Source organism: Amblyraja radiata, chromosome 26 (genome assembly GCF_010909765.2).
Source record: "Amblyraja radiata isolate CabotCenter1 chromosome 26, sAmbRad1.1.pri, whole genome shotgun sequence".
Classification (NCBI taxonomy): Eukaryota; Metazoa; Chordata; class Chondrichthyes; order Rajiformes; family Rajidae; genus Amblyraja; species Amblyraja radiata.
This window is the reverse complement of record NC_045981.1, coordinates 6,310,171-6,330,682: the sequence shown is the minus strand read 5'-3', so window position 1 is coordinate 6,330,682 and position 20,512 is coordinate 6,310,171. Positions and strand designations below refer to the sequence as shown.

General features: G+C 44.1%; 1 long non-coding RNA gene across 1 annotated transcript; it reads right to left on the bottom strand.

Moving 5' to 3' along the window:
- Window positions 1-1,376: 1,376 nt before the first annotated feature.
- On the bottom strand, window positions 1,377-11,824 carry LOC116987839. Its single transcript, XR_004415803.1, has 3 exons — window positions 11,766-11,824; window positions 11,462-11,525; window positions 1,377-1,492 (listed from the first exon to the last, which is right to left on the bottom strand). It is a non-coding gene; the product is annotated as an uncharacterized LOC116987839 (long non-coding RNA).
- Between the last annotated feature and the right edge of the window lie 8,688 nt (window positions 11,825-20,512).

Here is a 20,512-nt window from a genome sequence, read left to right as displayed (position 1 = left end):
TCCACTGCCACCCCTGGCAGCACATGCTAAGCACCAACCACTCTATAAGAAAAAAAACTTGCCCTGCATACCTCCTTTAATTTTTCCCTCTAACTTTTAAGATGTACCCTATGGTCTTTGACAGTTCCACCCCAGGAAAAAGGTTTTGTCTACTGCATATAATTGTATATATGTGTATACCTCTCATAATTGTATAGACGTTTATCAGGTCTCCCATCAACCTCCAAGTTCAAAAGAAAACAATCTAGATTTGTCCAACCTATCCTTGTAGCTAATACTTCACCTTCCTTATGGCTCTGACAAAACATTTTATGTGGTTAAACAAAAACTTCTGTCTTCAGTCATTATGTTCGTTTGCAGAAACAATACCTTAATAGATCACGTGCATTTCCTACGCACCAAAATATCTGGAAGCATATCTAAATAGTTCATTTCTTCCTCATTTATATTCCTCAATTTCAGGTAAAATTGAATTTTCTAAATTAGGTAACTAACCAACAATAACAAACCTTTCCCCTTCCCCATCTCCTTCCACCTATATATCTCTTCCTCTGGCTTCACATGTCATGCTTCTTCTCTCCTGATCTCATTATTTCATAGTCTTTTGTCTTTTTCCATTCCTGGACTTTGTCCACCCATCTACTAATCAACCACCTGTATCCTTGCATTGTCCAGTCCCCACCTCTCTTCTAGCTTTCTCTTCCCCCTCCACCCCCCAACTACTATCATCTGAAGAAGGGTCCCGACCCAAAACATCACTCAGCCATGAAAGAGAGAGACATTTCAAATAGGTGTCTTTGAAGCCTGGGAATTTTGTCTCCCAATGGGCCTCATGGATATAAATTTGCTGAATCCAGTCCAAATAATGAACATTTGGATGACATGAGATTAATTTCCATTTGAGGTCATAACATATGTTTCAATCATTATAGCATCCACTTTTCCTGCTACACATTATATTTGGCAAAATTCGCAAGCCAATAGCTTCAACAGATGCCCACAGTCATTCTGAAAAGAATTTCATGAAAATGTTTCCTGGTCTTAATGTTATGGAAACATTCGAGGAAACATCAAAACTCAAAATCCTCAACTGGAAGAGAGATAATTGTGATAACTGCAGTCCAAAGTGATCGGAAACAAAAACTGCCAATGAAAATAGTAAACAGGCAATGTAAGTTACCAATAATACATAGTTTTCAAATTAGGCTCGGCACAATGAGACAGAGTGCTACGTGGAGAGACAGGAAAGTCAATCCAAATCTGGAACCCTTGGATAACAATGGGATAGTTACTAAAATAAATGGAAATGGCACATGCTAAATTTCGACTATTGAAAAAAGCAAGAAAATAGGCAGTGCAGATGGTGAAGAGCAGCACCGAGTGAAGATCGCAAGGATGGGTTGATATACGCACCTTTAAGGACGTTTAAGCCAGATGTTTTGAGCCAATGATCATTTCATGTGTGATGGCAGCCTTTATTAAATTTTCCTTCCTACAAATTTATTAAAAGAGAATTTGATTACAAGACTGATATTCCTGATATTCCAATTGTATTAACCGTTGTGATAATGCATTTAGAAAATTGCGCACAGCTTGGATTCCCAAACTGAGAAAAGATACACATATAAGTTGAGTACAGCTGAGGTTCACCAAATTCATTTACAATATATATTAATGATTTAGAGTAGGGAACTAAATGTGACCTCCAAGTTTGCGGATGACACAAAGCTGGATGGCAGTGTGAGTAGTTCAGATCAGGTCAGATCAGAATGCTTTATTGTCATTGCATGTGTCACATACAACGAGATTACTGTGTCTCTCCATTTAAAAGAACTTCAAACATTCACATACTCATACTTTTTACACTCCCTCCCTCCCCAAACCCACCCATGGATTCACATTTACATAAATTAACACTGTCTCCCACCCCCCCTCCTTCCCCATAACCCGCTCCCAAGACAGAGTTCAGTTCCAAGATTGCTGATGGGTACAAGCTGTTCTTGAGTCTGGCAGTGCGTGACTTTAGCGACCTGTACCTTTTTCCTGAGGGCAGCAGTGTGAAAAGGTGGTGACAAGGATGTGTAATGTCTTTCACGATATTACAGGTACTGCTGCGGCATCTGGAGTGGTAAATGTCCTCCAGAGGGGGCAGGGGGAGTCCAATGATACCCTGGGCAGTTTTTATCACCCTCTCGAGAGCTGCTCTGTCAGCTGCTGAACAGTTCCCAAACCAGGCACTTATGCAGTAATTCAGTATGCTTTCTACCGAACAGCGGTAGAAAGACTCCAGCAGTTTAGCAGACAGATGGGCCTTCCTCAGTGTTCTGAGGAAGTAAAGTCTCTGTTGCGCCTTTTTTACAACTACAGCAGAGTTCACAGACCATTTAAGATCCTCACTGTTGTTGATCCCCAGAAATTTAAAACTAGGCACCCTCGCCACCTCCTCGCCCCCTATCTCCAGTGGCCTGAGCTCCGCTCTATGTCGCCTGAAATCAGTGATGATCTCCTTCGTCTTTTTAGTGTTCAGAGAGAGATTGTTGTGAGCACACCACTCAGAAAGTCTGTGCACCTCCTCTATATAGGCGACCTCGTTCCCATTTGAGATGAGCCCCACCACGGTTGTATCGTCCGCAAATTTTATGATCCTATTTGTGGGGTGATGGGGCAAGCAGTCATGTGTGTATAGGGCGTAGAGGAGCGGACTGAGCACACAGCCCTGCGGTGCTCCTGTGCTGAGGGTCAGGGATGTCGAGGTGTTCCTCCTGGGTGAGGAATTTTCAGGCAACTACACACAACTCCAAGAGACAGTGCAGATTAAAAAATAATGTTTAAGCTTCTGAAATTATACCCATTGTTTTATTTAATAGCCTGGGATATAGTAGCTTTGGTTAAATATTTTATCCGGATATATTTAGCTGCTTTCAAAGATGCCAAATCCCTTAATATCTCCTATTCTATATGGCTTATTCCGTCCAATATTTTACATATTTTCTCTTTAGCTAATGCTTCACCACTTTTCCTCTCCTTTGTAAATAAAGCAGCAAGGTATCCCTTTAGAATGTTACTTTAGCTATGCATCCGCACATGGGTTATTATTTTAGTCCCTTTGTTATCCTCTTGCCCTTTATATAGATCACATGGTTTTGATTCTTCCTTGATATTACCTTCCTGGTAAAATTTCTCTAGTAAAAATACATGTATACATACATAGTAATAGATACAAATATTTTAAAAACAAGTATTTCTTACACATGTTTAAAGAGAACTTCATTTATTATAAATACCATCTACCTAACCTTCAATGGTACTAACTTTAAAATTTTAAACATTCAGACCAGATGTAATTGGTTTTTGTTTAGTTTAGTTTATTATTGTCACGTGTACCGAGTAAAGTGAAAAGTTTTATATTGCGTGCTATCCAGTCAACGAAAAGACTATACACGAGTGTACTGTACGCCTTGCTGCCTTACAGTACACTCGTAGAGTTGTTGCCTGACAGCGAATGCAGCACCAGAGACCTGGGTGCGATTCCGACTACGGGTGCAGCCTGTATGGAGTTTGTACCCCATGATCTGCGTGGGTTTTCTCTGAGATCTTCAGTTTCCTCCCACACTCCAATGAAGTACAGGTTTGTAGGTTAATTGGCTTGGTAAATGAAAAATTGTCCCCAGTGGGTGTAGGATAGTGTTAATGTCCGCTGGTTGGCGGGGACCCAGTGGGCCGAAGGGCCTGTCTCCACGCTGTATCTCTAAGCTAAATTATATGGCAAAAACAAAATAAATTGCCCCATCCACCAATGGCTGTAATAATTTCTTCGTTTGGTGAGAGTCACCAACAGTCTCACCCATGTAAAAGTCTGTAATTCTCACATTGGCCTCTTCCACCACCTCAGACCACACAGAACTGGAATGGCAATGAGCCATCCTCAATCTGGAGAGAATCATTATGGTGGCCTGTGATTACATCATAATATTGTGATCCTGTAGGCCAATTTATTTTGTAATTACCTCATCAGGGCATTCTATGCATAGTGAGCTAGCAGATCAGCTGTTTTCACACTTTCAAGCCATCACTGGTATTCCTATGATGCAATTTAAATTGGTATATTCATATTAGAAGTGTAATGTTACAAGAAACTTTATGGTTTATTTTGCAAGCACTTTTAGAGTCACTCACAACCATTGAAATGTTTGGCAAACAAAAAAAATATTGATTTATGTTTTGCAGAGGACACAATCAAATCATTTATACAATCTTCAATTAACAATGGAAGGTAACAGAAAAAAATCCTTTCCAAAATACAACTGAAATAAAACTTGCAATCCCATTTCGCAGTATGAGAAACATAGCAGTTGCTTAATGTCAAGAATAATCAAATGTTGCTAATAGATTTTAACATCCTGTCGACATAGTAAGTTTTAAAATGCAATACCTTGTTCATCTGAAGCCTAATAAATAAGTTTAATATGACATTTAATTTTCACCGAAACAGAAATGAAACGTTCCTCTTCCCATGGTCACTTTGTTATTACTTTAAATAATGTATCAGGATATTTGATAAATTATAAATAAGGAAGATATCATCTCTAAAAGAGATTCAACATTATTTTGCAACCTTAATTACAATCTTCCAAGTTAATTCCCCTTTACTTTGTGTTATATGCCATCCAGGTTGCCTCCCGAAGTAGTCTATACTCAGAGATTTATTGTTATCCATGAGCTTAGTGTCTAAAGGTCAAGAGTTATATTACAGTGTGTGTGAAAATCTTTAGAACATTGAATTGCTGTGAGTGCTTTTAGTTGCAGACTATGATGTCGGCTCATTCAGGTCTACAACTCAGCACGAGTCCTTGCCAGGTGAACGTATGCGAGACCATTTTCAAGGATGGTTAACCCCACATTGATCAACATTTGGACACAAAAAAGGCAGATATTTCTTTAGTGTGATGAATATTGCTGGATTTGAATATTTCAGGAAAGAAACAGAAACAAAAATATCAATAAATTACTTTAAATTAACAAATATTAAAAGGTAATAAATTAATAAATAATACCAGAAATAGGTAAATATTTTCATTTCAACAGCTTGGAGCAGTTGTGTGTCAACTTCACCAATGAAAAACTGCACTGGTTCTTCAACACCACTTTTGTTCCAGAACAAGTGTATGGGAAGAAAATAATTGATAGGGAATTCATTAACTTTGTATGGAATTGATTGTTTGCAATAAAATCATTGAGAAGGTGGATATTATCATAGAAAAGACCAATACGAGGTGAATAAGAGTGTGAAGACAAGAGTGTCAAGTTTGTTTAAATATCATATGCACCAGGAATGGAACATTGACATTCTTTCTTGCTGCAGATTTACTGACATAATAACACAATAACACAATAATGATATAATAATCAAAAACAAAATATATTATCTGTCACACGAAGTAACCAGAAAATAATGGTTCAAACTGAAGTACATCATGCATCCAAAACAAAACCCATAGTAAATTGTGGCTGAGGTAGGGTTGTAGTTAGGGTTGTGTAGTGTGGTTAAAGAAACCTGATGGTTGATGGGATCTGGAGGGTCTCGGTTCTTACACTATTTTCCCAATGGTCATAGTCATAGAGTCATAGAGTAATAGAGTAGGGAAAGAGGCCATTCGGCCCAACTCGCCCACACCCGCCAACAATGTCCTAGCTACACTAGTCCCACTTGCCTGCGCTTGGTCCATGTTCCTCCAAACCTGTCCTATCCATGTCCCTGTCTAACTGTTTCTTAAACGATGGGATAGTCCTAGCCTCAACTACCACCTCTGGCAGCTTGTTACAACACTACCCAGAGGTCTACCATTTACTGTGTAAGTCCTGCCCTTGTTCAACGTCTCAAAATGCAACGCCTCACACTTCTCTGTATTAAATTCCATCAACCATTCCTCCGCCCACCTGGCCAATCGATCCAGACCCTGGTGCAATCTTTCACAACCATCTTCACTATCTGAAAAACCACTAACTTTTGTATCATCAGCAAACTTGCTAATCTTGCCCTGTATGTTCTCATCCAAATCATTGATGTAGATGGCAAACAGTAACGGGCCCAGCACCGATCCCTGGGGAACACTACTAGTCACAGGCATCCAGTCTGAGAAGCAACCTTCCACCATTACCCTCTCCAGTAATTTACCAACGACAGATGTTAAGCTCACCGGCCTATAGTTCCCAGCATTTTCCTTGCAGCCGTTCTTGAAAAGAGGTACAACATTTGCTACCCTCCAGTCTTCCAGCACCTCTCCTGTATTTAAGGACGACTCGTAAATTTGAACCAGGGCTCCCGCAATTACCTCTCTAGTTTCCCACAATGTTCACGGATATATCAGATCAGGCATGGAGATTTGTCTACCTTCAAACACCACAGTACCTTCAGTACTTCTTCAGCAGTAACACTGACTGCTCTCAAGCCACTTCCAGTGACTGCTCCAATTTCCTCCGTCCAACTGTTTATCTCCTTGGTAAATACAGAGGAGAAAAACTAATTTAGTACCTTGCCCATCTTCTGTGGCTCCACACAGAGGTGACTGCTTTGATTCTTGAGAGGTCCCATTCTCTCTCTAGTTACCCTTCTCCCCTTATGTATTTATAAATTATTTTGGGATTGTCCTTAATGCTACTCACTAGAGCAATCTCCTGGCCCCTTTTTGCCCTAATTTCCTTTTTTAGTTTACTCCTTAGCTCCCGAAACTCCTCCAGGGATGCACTTGATCCCAGCTGCCTATACCTGTTCCATGCATCCTTCTTGTTTTTGACTAACGTCTCAATTTCCCTCGTCAGCCAAGCTTCCTTACGTTTGTTTGTTTTGCCTTTCACTATAACTTGGATGTGCGTATACTGAGCTTTTGTCAGCACACTTTTAAAAGCATCCCACTTGGCTGATGTTCCTTTCCCATCAAATAACCTGCTCCAATCAACTTGAGCGAGACCTTCTCTCATACCCTCAAAGTTGGCCTTACCCCAGTTGAGCATTTTAACATGTGGACCCTCTCTGTCCCTATCCATCCCTATCTTAACCCTAATTGAACTGTGGTCACTGGTCCCAAAAGGCTCCTCCACACACACTTCATTAACTTGCCCTTCCCAATATTGCAATACAGGATCCAGTGTTCCCCTCTCACGTGAGAGGGCCTCCACATACTGTTTAAGAAAACTCTCCTGAACACTTTTGAGGAATTGCACCCCATCTAAACCCTTCACGCTATGATTTTCCCAGTCTATATTGGGAAAGTTGAAATCCCCTACTACAACAACCTTATTAGACCTGCAGCTGTCTGCAATCTCTCGGCACATGTGGTATCAGCGTGATGAGAGCATGGGCAGGCTGGTGTGAATCTTTGATGATATTAGCTGCTTCTTTGAGGCCAAGATACTCAACTAAGCAACTTCAAATTGCATCCATCCCTCTAGAGATTCCCTGTCAAAGTACCCTGTCCAAACGTCTTTTAAATGCCTTTACTTTACCTGCTTCAACCATTTCCACTGGATGCTCAGTTCACATGCATACCACAAAAAAGTTGCCCCTCAGGTTCCCTTTTAAATCTTTCCACTCTCATCTTAAACCTATGTACTCTAGTTCCCCAACACTACGAAGACTGTGTGCATCCACCTTATCGATGACCTGACCACCCCACCACACATCACCTCGTCCTCAGTCCACCCACCTGCCTTCCTCCGGCCCCAACCCCCATCCCTGCCGGGTGTTCACCATCGCCCCTGACCTCCCCCTCTCCGATACAGAACGTTCTGTCCTCAGCAGAGTTCTTACCTTTGTCCCCCTTCGTCCCCACCTCAATGAGTTCCGCGCCCACTACAACTTGGAGCTCTTCTACCGTCGCCTCCGCGTCACTGCGTTCTTCTATGGGGCCATGGTAACATCCCTTTTCCCATCTCCAACGCACCCCCTCCTCGTGGACCCCCCCTCGTGGCCCTCCGGCTTTAGAACCTTTTATCCAAAACTGCCTTCACGACATCAACCGCCTCAACTTCTCCACTCCCCTGTCTCACTCCAATCTCTCCCCCCCTGAATGTACTGCCATCGACTCACTCCGCAACAACCCAGACTGGGTTATCAAACCCGCCGTGGTAGTCCGGCACGTCGATCTCTACAAATCTGAGGCCACGCGCCAACTCTCGGACACCTCCTCCTACTTACCCCTGGACCATGACCCCACTGACGATCACCAGGCCACTATCTTTAGCACCATCACCGACTTCATCACCTCCCACGCCCTGCCCGACCGAGCCTCCAACCTCATCGTTTCCCAGCCCCGCACGGCATGATTTTACCTTCTCCCCAAAATCCACAAACCTGACTGTCCCGGTAGACCCATCGTCTCTGCCTGTTCGTGCCCTACCGAACTAATTTCCACATACCTTGACTCCATCCTATCCCCCTTGGTTAAATCCCTCCCTACCTATGTTCAAGACACCTCAGACACTCTCCGTCGTCTCCACGCATTTAATTCTCTAGGCCCTCATCCTCTTATCTTCACCATAGACGTCCAGTCACACTACACCTCCATCCCCCACCAGGATGGTCTCAAAGCCCTACGGTTCTTCCTCTACCGGAGAAGCAACCTATACCCGGCCACTGATACTCTCCTCCGCCTAGCGGAGTTGGTCCTTAAGGTTCATAAGGTTCATTTATTGTCACATACACCAATTGGTATAGTGAAATTCATTGGCCAGGTCAGTCATATAATTTAAAAAGCAACAGACTCAAAAACACATTTTAACATAAACATCCATCACAGTGACTCCTACACATTCCTCACTGTGATGGAAGGCGAAAATAAAGTTCAAGTCCTTTTGTCAATAACTTCTCGTTTGACTCCTCCCATTTCCTCCAAATACAAGGCGTAGCTATGGGCACACGCATGGGCCCCAGCTACGCCTGCCTCTTTGTCGGGCAAGTCGAACAATCCTTGTTCGAGACGTACCAGGGCCTCATCCCCGACCTCTACCTCCGCTACATCGATGGCTGCTTTGGTGCCACCTCCTGCACCCACACACAACTGACTGACTTCATCCGCTTCACCATTAACTTCCATCCGACACTCAAATACACCTGGACCATTTCCGACACTTCCCTACCATTCCTTGACCTCACTATCTCCATCGCAGGAGATAGACTTCTGACCAACATCCACTATAAACCCACTGACTCCCACGACTATCTGGACTACACTTCTTCCCACCCTGCTTCCTGTAAAGACTCCATCCCCTACTCCCAATTTTTCCGTCTACGCCGCATCTGCTCCCAGGATGAGGAGTTCCACACCAGGGCATCTGAAATGCCCTCATTCTTCAGGGAACGGGGGTTCCCCTCTCCCACCATGGATGAGGCTCGCACCAGGGTCTCGCACCAGGGTCTCTTCCGTACCCCGTAACGCTGCTCTCTCTCCCCATCCCCCCACTCGCAACAAGGGCAGAGTCCCCCTGGTCCTCACCTTTCACCCCACTAGCCGTCACATACAACAAGTAATCCTCCGTCAGTTTCGCCACCTCCAACGTGACCCCACCACTCGCCACATCTTCCCATCTCCCCCCATGTCTCCTCCAACATCATCTATTGCATCCGCTGCTCTCGATGTCAGCTGAGATACATCGGTGTACATCTACATCTGCTTGGTCACACCGATGTAGATCAGCTGGCGATCGTTTCGCCGAACACCTCCGCTCGGTCCGCACTAACCAACCTGACCTCCCGGTGGCTCAGCACTTCAACTCCCCCTCCCATTCCGTATCCGACCTCTCTGTCCTGGATCTCCTCAGAGTGAGCTGCACCGGAAATCGGAGGAACAGCACCTCATATTCCGCTAGGGGAGTCTGCATCCTGGTGGCATGAACATTGAATTCTCCCAATTTTGTTAGCCCTTGCTGTCTCCTCCCCTTCCTATCTCTCCCTCAGCCCTCGGGCTCCTCCACCTCCTCCTCCTCTTTCCTTTCTTCTTCCCGCCCCCCCCCCCCCCCATCAGTCTGAAGAAGGGTTTCGGCCCGAAACTTTGCCAATTTCCTTATTTCCTTCGCTCCATAGATGCTGCTGTACCCGCTGAGTTTCTCCAGCATTTTTGTGTACCTTATCTATGACCCTCATGATTTATAATAATAATAATAATAATAAATTTTATTTAATGGGCGCCTTTCAGACATCTCAAGGACACCTTACATAGTAATCGGAATAAAAACATATAATCGGAATATAACAGGTAATAAAGACATCACAGAGACACAAATTAAAAACAGAATTCAATCCAAAAACAGAAAATCAAAAACACAGTGTGAAGAGAGAGCAGCGGCAGCCAAAGCGCGCCAGTGTCCACTCTCTGACCTTTCTGACCTGGGCCACCTCCATTGTCAGAGTGACGCCCAGCACAAATAGAAGGGACAGCACCTCATATTTTGGTTGGGTAGTTTACACTCCAGCGGTATGAACATTGACTTCTCTAACTTCAGATAGCCCTTGCTTTCTCTCTCCATCCCCTTCCCAGTTCTCCCACTAGTCTTAGTCTCCGCCTACATTCTATCTTTATCCCGCCCTCTCCCCTGACACCAGTCTGAAGAAGGGTCTCGACCCTTCTCTCCAGGGATGCTGTCTCCCCCGCTGAGTTACTCCAGCATTTTGTGCCTACCATTACCTAACTAAATTGATAGAATTTTAATTAGTGGCCAATAAAATTCATTGCTGGGAAGATTGACGTTGTTTTGGCAGGATGTAGGGCAGAATACCAGTGGGCAGAATACTTTCCCTCAGTTAAGGCGGTGTCACACCGGGATGATGTTTACTGTATAAACTTTATATTCAGTGGAAATCACATTACTGCCATTTCATCAACTTTTAGTTCATCCAGAGATACCTCAGTTTATCACCAACCATTTCTTCTTTGATCGTCATCCGTCCCATCTCATGACATTAACAATGATCTGGTACCATTGATAACGGAGACTCTCGATCGCGCAGGCATCTTATTTAAACACGGCCCGAACTTGCACAGTTGTCAGCACGTAATGTTCTTTAAGGTATATCAAATTTGTTCAAATGTACCTGTCTATATTTTATTAAGATGTGGAACCTAGTGTAACATTTGGAAAGTTTCCACAATTATCTGAGCACGTTAACAGAAGTTACTTCAATCTAACGATTCCCGCTTTGAGATTTTTAAAAATATTGACTAATTTCTGCGCTGATGTAAATTCAGGAAAAAGCTCGCGTTCTGCGCAGTAGGATATATAAGATGATACAGTTGATTATACTAATAGTGATACAGGACCCTGTGAAGGTCATTTCTTAACCAGCTGTTTGAAGGACAATCAGTGTGCCAGTCGGCAACGTGTAACATTGCAATTGATCTTCATGGCTTATATTTGAAAAATTAATAATCAAATTTCCTATTTAATTCTATACTAACGGTTATTTTACCTTTCACGCAATGCAACTTGTCTGATTCCGCCGATTCCTCTTCATCCAAAGATGCGGTAACAATCTGCAATCAGATAACAGAAATAAAGAGGAACCGCCGTGATTATTAAAACCGAGAGGCACATTTTGGAAATGATAACCACAGGGTTTGTAAATTAATTTCATTTCATCGGAGACATTATACAAATACCGTCTCAGAATATAATCGCAAATGAAAACCAATACAGATCCATCATGTTATGCATAACGGAATATGTGAACAACTAATTTACAACACGGCAAATTTTATCGTGTATAATTATACCATAAACTCCCGATTAGCGTGAAGAAAGTCAGGGAGGAAGAGACCCGTTGGTTGCACCCCAGAAGCCGCCAATGTACTGTCAGGCAATTTATATACCCCTTTTATTGCCTGTGCAGCAAGCCTGGTCCCTATTTGGACTTTGGGAAGCACGACGGGTGGATTTGGTTGTGGGATTAACTATCGTTTTCTCGTATCAGGATAAATTTAGAGAAGCTATGTCAGTAGTTTTGGAGGAATTCTTCAGCGATTAATCCAATCATCATCATGTGTCCAGAGACTTTGCACGGAAAACATGTGACATGTTTCTGTGGTCATAAGAAACTTCCACCAGATGGAACATTTGGGCGAGGAACTCTGCATCAGCAGAAAGTACAAACACGTGTAAAATGCGTTACCGTTTCCTAATCGTCGCTGGTTTTAACGACAAAACCAGAAACTTAATTTGGACGTTGTGCTAATATATGGCGTTTTCCTGAATTGTATCCAATAAATGAAAGTACAGAGCGTGTTTGCCCCAAACTTTGCACAAACCGCTTACGGAAATTAACAATTATGAAAGGATCCAGCGTTTTTGGAACAGCGTTTCTTCCACCGGTTGAAGAACTTTAGGAAATCACAGGCAGTGGCACAGGGGCGCAGCTGGAAGACCTGCTGCTTCACTGCGCCAGTGACATGGGTTCGATCCTGATTTCGGGTGCTGTCTGTGTGGAGTTTGCACGTTCTCCGTGTCCGCCGGTTTCCTCCCAAATCCCAAAGACGTGTATGTTTGTAAAATTGCTCCTACTGTGTAGGGAGTCGATGAGAAAATGGAATAGCATGGAACTAGATTGAACGGGTCGGTGTGGACTCGGTGGGCCGAAAACGGTGCAGAAGAAGGGTCTTCAGTCTGCCGCCTTGGTAATCAGGCATCCCTGTAGAACGAGTCAACAACACTTCGGAGTTCAACGTGGACGGAGGAAGCGCGGTCTGATCAAGCCAATCATAGAATTTGTAAAATCATTTAACCAGCAACGACATCTTCAAACCAGCATGTTATTGATATAAACAGTGGAGAAATACATTGATCCCCATGACAAAGATGGACCCAACCTCCTGTCTACGTCTTTAGTTATTAGCAGTTATGGACAATGCAGAACTTACATGATGCAGGGACCAGATATTGGGGGGGGGGGGGGGGGGTAATAGCTGTGTCAGTAACTTTCTTGTAATCAGTTTCCTATCTATTCCTATGATTATTATATCCTTATAGGGTGGATATTCCAATGTGGTAGTTATAGGGATTTTGCCAAGTAAACTGCATTCCTGTTAGACCAATGGAAAGTTGTGCATTTCATTTCTGCCATTTACATGTTAATTTTCAGAGAGAACAAATTAAAGCCAGATATCCAAGTTGTCTGCTGACAACCTTGCACTAATTGGACTAAGTTTTCTTAAAATTCCCCTAAGTTTTCCTAAAACCAATTTAGAAACAATACAGTGGCAGTGATTATTTATGACCACAAGAATGACTAGTGTAAGATGCAGTTATTTGTGTCAATAGAACTTCCTAGATGGATCTTTATGAGAGGGCAAGATACAAGAGCAAGATCTGAAAGTCTGGAAGAGATAGTTCATGTTCATAAGTTATAGGATCAGAATTAGACCATTCGGCCCATCAAGTCTACTCCGCCATTTAATTATGGCTGATGTATACTTCCCCATTCTCACCATCCCCGACCTCTATCTCCGCTACATTGATGGCTGCTTTGGTGCCACCTCCTGCACCCACACACAACTGACTGACTTCATCCGCTTCACCATTAACTTCCATCCGGCACTCAAATACACCTGGACCATTTCCGACACTTCCCTACCATTCCTTGACCTCACTATCTCCATCGCAGGTGATAGATTTCTGACCGACATCCACTATAAACCCACTGACTCCCACGGCTATCTGGACTACACTTCTTCCCACCCTGCTTCCTGTAAGGACTCCATCCCCTACTCCCAATTTCTCCGTCTATGCCCCGGACGACAGATGGCACAATGGGCTAAGTGTTCGGCTGGCAACCGGAAGGTAGCTGGTTCGAATCCCGCTTGGAGTGCATACTGTCGTTGTGTCTTTGGGCAAGACACTTCACCCACCTTTGCCTGTGTGTGTCCTTGGGCAAGACACTTCACCCACCTTTGCCTGTGTGTGTGGATGTAATTATGTGAAGCACTTTGGGGTCAATGCAAGTTGACTAAAAATGTGCTATATAAATAAAGAAATAATAATAATAATCTGCTCCCAGGATGAGGTGTTCCACACCAGGGCATCTGAAATGCCCTCATTCTGAAGTTCAGGGAACGGGGGTTCCCCTCTCCCACCATGGATGAGGCTCGCACCAGGGTCTCTTCCATACCCCGTAACACTGCTCTCTCTCCCCATCCCCCCACTCGCAACAAGGACAGAGTCCCCCTGGTCCTCACCTTTCACCCCACTAGCCGTCACATACAACAAGTAATCCTCCGTCAGTTTCGCCACCTCCAACGTGACCCCACCACTGGCCACATCTTCCCATCTCCCCCCATGTCTGCTTTCCGCAAAGAGCGCTCCCTCCGTAACTCCCTTGTCAATTCTTCCCTTCCCTCCCGTACCACTCCCTCCCCGGGCACTTTCCCTTGCAACCACAAGACATGCTACACTTGTCGCTTTATCTCCCCCCTCAACTCCATTCAAGGACCCAAGCAGTCGTTCCAGGTGCGACAGAGGTTCACCTGCATCTCCTCCAACATCATCTATTGCATCCACTGCTCTCGATGTCAGCTGATCTACATCAGTGTGATCCAAAGCGGAGACTTGGCGATCGTTTCGCCGAACACCTCCGCTCGGTCCGCACTAACAAACCTGACCTCCCGGTGGCTCTGCACTTCAACTCCCCCTCCCATTCCGTATCCGACCTCTCTGTCCTGGATCTCCCCAGAGCGAGCAGCACCGGAAATTGGAGGAACAGCACCTCATATTCCGCTTGGGGAGTCTGCATCCTGGTGGCATGAACATTGAATTATCCCAATTTTGTTAGCCCTTGCTGACTCCTCCCCTTCCTATCTCTCCCTCAGCCCTCAGGCTCCTCCTCCTCCTCCTCCTCCTCCTCTTTCCTTTCTTCTCCCCGCCTCCCCCCCCCCCCATCAGTCTGAAGAAGGGTTTTGACCCGAAACGTTGCCTATTTCCTTATTTCCTTCGCTCCATAGATGCTGCTGCACCCACTGAGTTTCTCCAGCATTTTTGTGTACCTTATCTATGACCCTCATGATTTATACACCTCTATAGCATCACCCCTCATATGTTCCAAGTAATAAAATGCTAGCCTGTCCTACCTCTCCCTCTAACTCAGCCCTTGAGTCTGGGTAACATCCTCAAATCTTACTCTTTCCAGTTTTACGTTTTCCATTCAGATTTTTTTCCAACACCCTTTTGAACAACAAAAAAATAATCTTTCCACCTTTATGGATAAACCCAGCAATGAAAGTCATTTGAACCTGAGCTGTGGGAAAATATACATAAAAAACAACAAAATTATCATGAATTTGTTAAAGACATACATTACCTAACCTAGCGCAGGCTCGGCGATCGTTTCACTGAACACCACTGCTCAGTCCGTCTTAACCTACCTGATCTCCCGATGGCTCAGCATTTCAACTCCCTCTATTATTCCCAATCTGACCTTTCTGTCCTGGGCCACCTCCATTGTCAGTGTGACGCCCAGCACAAATAGAAGGAACAGCACCTCATATTTTGGTTGGGTAGTTTACACTCCAGCGGTATGAACATTGACTTCTCTAACTTCAGATAGCCCTTGCTTTCTCTCTCCATCCCCTTCCCAGTTCTCCCACTAGTCTTAGTCTCCGCCTACATTCTATCTTTATCCCGCCCCCTCCCCTGACACCAGTCTGAAGAAGGGTCTCGACCCTTCTCTCCAGAGATGCTGTCTCCCCCGCTGAGTTACTCCAGCATTTTGTGCCTACCATTACCTAACTAAGTTGATAGAATTTTAATAAGTGGCCAATAAAATTCATTGCTGGGAAGTTTGACGTTGTTTTGGCAGGATGTAGGGCAGAATACCAGTGGGCAGAATACTTTCCCTCAGTTAAGGCTGTGTCACACCGGGATGATGTTTACTGTATAAACTTTATATTCAGTGGAAATCACATTACTGCCATTTCATCAACCTTTAGTTTATCCAGAGATACTTCAATCTAACGATTCCCGCTTTGAGATGTTTTTAAATATTGACTAATTTCTGCGCTGATGTAAATTCAGGAAAACGCTCGCGTTCTGCGCAGTAGGATATATAAGATGATACAGTTGATTATACTAATAGTGATACAGGACCCTGTGAAGGTCATTTCTTAACCAGCTGTTTGAAGGACAATCAGTGTGCCAGTCGGCAACGTGTAATATTGCAATTGATCTTCATGGCTTATATTTGAAAAATGAATAATCAAATTTCCTATTTAATTCTATACTAACGGTTATTTTACCTTTCACGCAATGAAACTTGTCTGATTCCGCCGATTCCTCTTCATCCAAAGATGCGGTAACAATCTGCAATCAGAATGCATGACTCCACACTTTGCTGCACTGTAATCCATCTTCCACTTCTAGGCTCACTCTTCCAATCTATCCAAGTCCTCCTGCAGAGTCCCTACTTTCTCTACACTTCCTGCCCCTCCACCTATTTTTGTACCATCTGCAAACTAGGCCACAAAGTTTGCAGATATCATCCAAATCATTGCAATACAATGTGAATAGTAGCAGCCCCAGCAGTAACCCCTGCGGAACATCACCAGTCACTGGTAGCCAACCAGAACAAGCCCCCTTTATTCCTACTTTTGCCTTCTGCCATCCAGCCAACCTGCTATCCATGCCAGCATCTCCCCCCCGTATCATGTGCTCTCATCTTCTTTAGCAGCCTCACGTGTAGCACTTTATAAAAGCCCTTCTGAAATTCCAGATAAACAACAGTCACCAACTCCCATTTGTCTGTCCTGCTATTTACTTCCTCATAGAATTCCAATAGGTTCATCATGTAAGATTTCCATTTCACAAAACCATGCTGACTTCAGCCTACTTGATCATGACCATCTTAGTACTCAGAAACCTCATCCTTTATATGGATTCTAAAATCTGACCAATCACTGAAGTCAGGCTAGCCAGCTTATAATTTCCACTCTTCTGCATTGCTCCCTCCTTGAATAATGGAGTGATATTTACAATTTTCCAATCCTCTGGAACCTCTCCTGACTCTAGTGATTCTTGAAAGATCACTACTAATGCCTCCACAATCTCTAAAGCCACCTCTTTCAGAACCCTGGGATGGCTTATCCACCTTCAGACCTTTTAGCTTCTAAAGTACTCCTTGTGGCCCTGTCTCACGGTGCGAGTCCACCCACGAGTGATCCCGAGTGAAAGAAAAGATCAAACTCGTGGTTGTCTACGAGATTCCAAGTTTATGTTCACGAGTATAAATGTGTTCCCACGTGTATGTCCAAGTTTGCCGTTTGCTTCTCATTTCTGCGATGTACCAAGTTCCTCTCCCGAGTTACCAAGTTCCTCTCCCGAGTTACTCTTGAGCCAACAACGACTACCAATGTGTGGACATGCTCTAGATGTCAGCTGACCTACATCAGCGAGACTAAGCGGAGGCTGGGCGATCGTTTCGCCGAACACCTCCGCTCGGTCCGCAAGAACCTACCTGACCTCCCGGTGGCTCAGCACTTCAACTCCCCCTCCCATTCCCCGTCTGACCTCTCTGTCCTGGGTCTCCTCCATGGCCAGAGTGAGCAACACCAGAAATTGGAGGAACAGCACCTCATAATTGGGTAATCTGCATCCTGCGGGCATGAATATTGAATTCTCCCAATTTTGTTAGCCCTTGCTGTCTCCTCCCCTTCCTCAGCCCTCGGGCTGTCTCCTCCCATCCCTCAGCCCTCGGGCTCCTCCTCCACCTTTTTCTTTTCTTCTCCCCGCCACCCCCCATTAGTCTGAAGAAGGGTTTCGGCCCGAAACGTTGCCTATTTCCTTTGCTCCATAGATGCTGCTGCACCCGCTGAGTTTCTCCAGCATTTTTGTGTAACCTACAAACCTGGATGTCGTTGGAATGTGGGAGGAAACTGGAGCTCCCGGGGAAAATGTACAAACCACAGTTACGGGCAGAACGTACAAACCTCGTACAGACAGCACCGGTAGTCAAGATTGAACCCGGGTCTCTGGCGCTGTAAGGCAGCAACTCCACCGCTGGCCACAGTGCCAGTATTTTGGATTTCACACCATCAGCTGCCTGAGATCAGCACTGTGATGAATATTTTGTTTATTTTATTGTCACGTAAACCGAGGTACAGTGAGAAGTTTTTGTTTATTCCGTGCTTTACCAGTCAGCAGAAAGACTATACATGACTAGAATCAGGCCATCCACAGTGCACAGATACAAGATGTAAAGTTTAGTTTAGTTTATTGTCACGGAATCAAGGGATATGTGGAGAAGGCAGGCATTGGTTACTGATTATGGATGATCAGCCATGATCACAATGAATGGTGGTGCTGGCTCGAAGGGCCAAATGGCCTCCTCATGCACCTATTTTCTATGTTTCTATGTTTCTATGTAAATTAACTCTCACAATGCGGCTTTCCCCACACTGCATGGTTCATTCTTTTTGCCACTGTTTCTCAGATCCCAGGTGAGTGCTTTTTGCTCCTTCACTGAAAATTTTCCATTAAGATCTGACTAATCTGCAACATTTCACTTCTGGCACTCAGGCCAAACCCACAAGATACTCACGAGTCTCTACAGTAAACTCATGGGCTGCTACGGTATTAAAACGAGTTTAAAAGTGTCAAATTTTTCCTTCAAGAGTAAATTTGACTCGTGGAAATCTTACAACATGATGAAAAATTTTCATGAGTTAACATGTTTCCCGAGTACCTGCCGTTAGCGTTACAAGTCGCAAAGTTACGTCCACGAGTTCCGACGTTCCCGCTACGTTAACTCTACATGATTACCACGAGTTTGATTTGTTTTTAACTCAGGATCACTCGTGGGTGGACTCGCACCTTGAGACAGGAGTTTTAATAATAGCCACTCCTCTAACTTCCACCCCGACCCTCTTGAATTTCAGGTACATTGCTGGTGTCTTTCACAGTAAAGTCTGATGCAAAACACTTATTCAATTCCTCTGCCATTTCTTCAAGTCAAGTCAAGAGTCAAGAGAGTTTATTGTCATGTGTCTCAGATAGGACAATGAAATTGTTGCTTTGCTTCAGCACAACAGAATATAGTAGGCATGAATACAGAACATATCAGTGAGTCCATATCTATATATATATATATAAGTATAGAAACTTACAAAATTCTTAAGGGGTTGGACAGGCTAGATGCAGGAAGATTGTTCCCGATGTTGGGGAAGTCCAAAACAAGGGGTCACAGTTTAAGGATAAAGGGGAAATCTTATAGGACTGAGATGAGAAAAACATTTTTTACACAGAGAGTGGAGAATCTCTGGAATTCTCTGCCACAGAATGTAGTTGAGGCCAGTTCATTGGCTCTATTTAAGAGGGTTAGATGTGGCCCTCGTGGCTAAAGGGATCAGGGGGTATGGAGAGAAGGCAGGTACAGGATACTGAGTTGGATGATCAGCCATGATCCTATTGAATGGCGGTGCAGGCTCAAAGAGCCGAATGGCCTACTCCTGCACCTATTTTTCTATGTTTCTATGTTTCTATATTACTAAAAGTCTGATCATGACCACTTCTTGTTGTTCTGTATATTGATTTTAGAAAAAACGCTGCCACTTACGTCTGTGATTTGTGGCCAGCTTACTCAGTCCCCCTTCACTGTGCAGGACGAGGATTTTTCCCATTGATGAAAAATAAAAGAGTTATTAGTGTTTAAAAACTGTTGAGATTCTCTCTCCTGAAGGTCACGCCCATTCCGGAGGAACTATAAAACCCGGAAGTGTTGAGTGCCTCAGTCATTCTATGCAAGATGGGGGAGCGAGATGGTCACATCTCTCAGTCTGAGCTGTGAATAACACTGAACACATGTCTACTAAACTGAGTGTGGTTTTACTGACATTGAGTGCCCTTAATGTGGTTTGAAAATGAAAATGTGATTGGTTTGAAGTGAAGCACTGCAAATGGCTGTTGGCGGTGGTTGGTTTGAAGTGAAGCACTGCAAATGGCTGTTGGCGGTGGTAATTTGCAAACAACGCCCATACCAGCGCTCCAGAAAGCCCCCCCCCCCCCACTGGCCACCAATATTGGAATTGGTGGAGAGTGGAATATTGCATCGGGGGACCAGCCCTCCCGTGTGAACATGGGACCCAAAGGGTCCCACTTAGTCTAGTACCATTATATAAATATATACACACATGAATAAATAAACAGATAAAGTGCAAATAAACAGATAATGGTCTATTAATGTTCAGAGTTTTGTTTGAGTTGAGTTTAATAGCCTGATGGCTGTGGGAAAGTAGCCAGGATGGTGTGGGTCCTTGATGATGCTGCCAGCCTTTTTGAGGCAGCGACTGTGATAGATCCCCTCAATGGTAGGGAGGTCAGAGCCGATGATGGACTGGGCAGTGTTTACTACTTTTTGAGTCTGCACCAACCTGCGATCCCCGCACATTAACACTATCCTACACAGTAGGGACAATTTTACATTTACGCCAAGCCAATTACCCTTCAAGCCTGTACGTCTTTGGAGTGTGGGAGGAAACCGAAGATC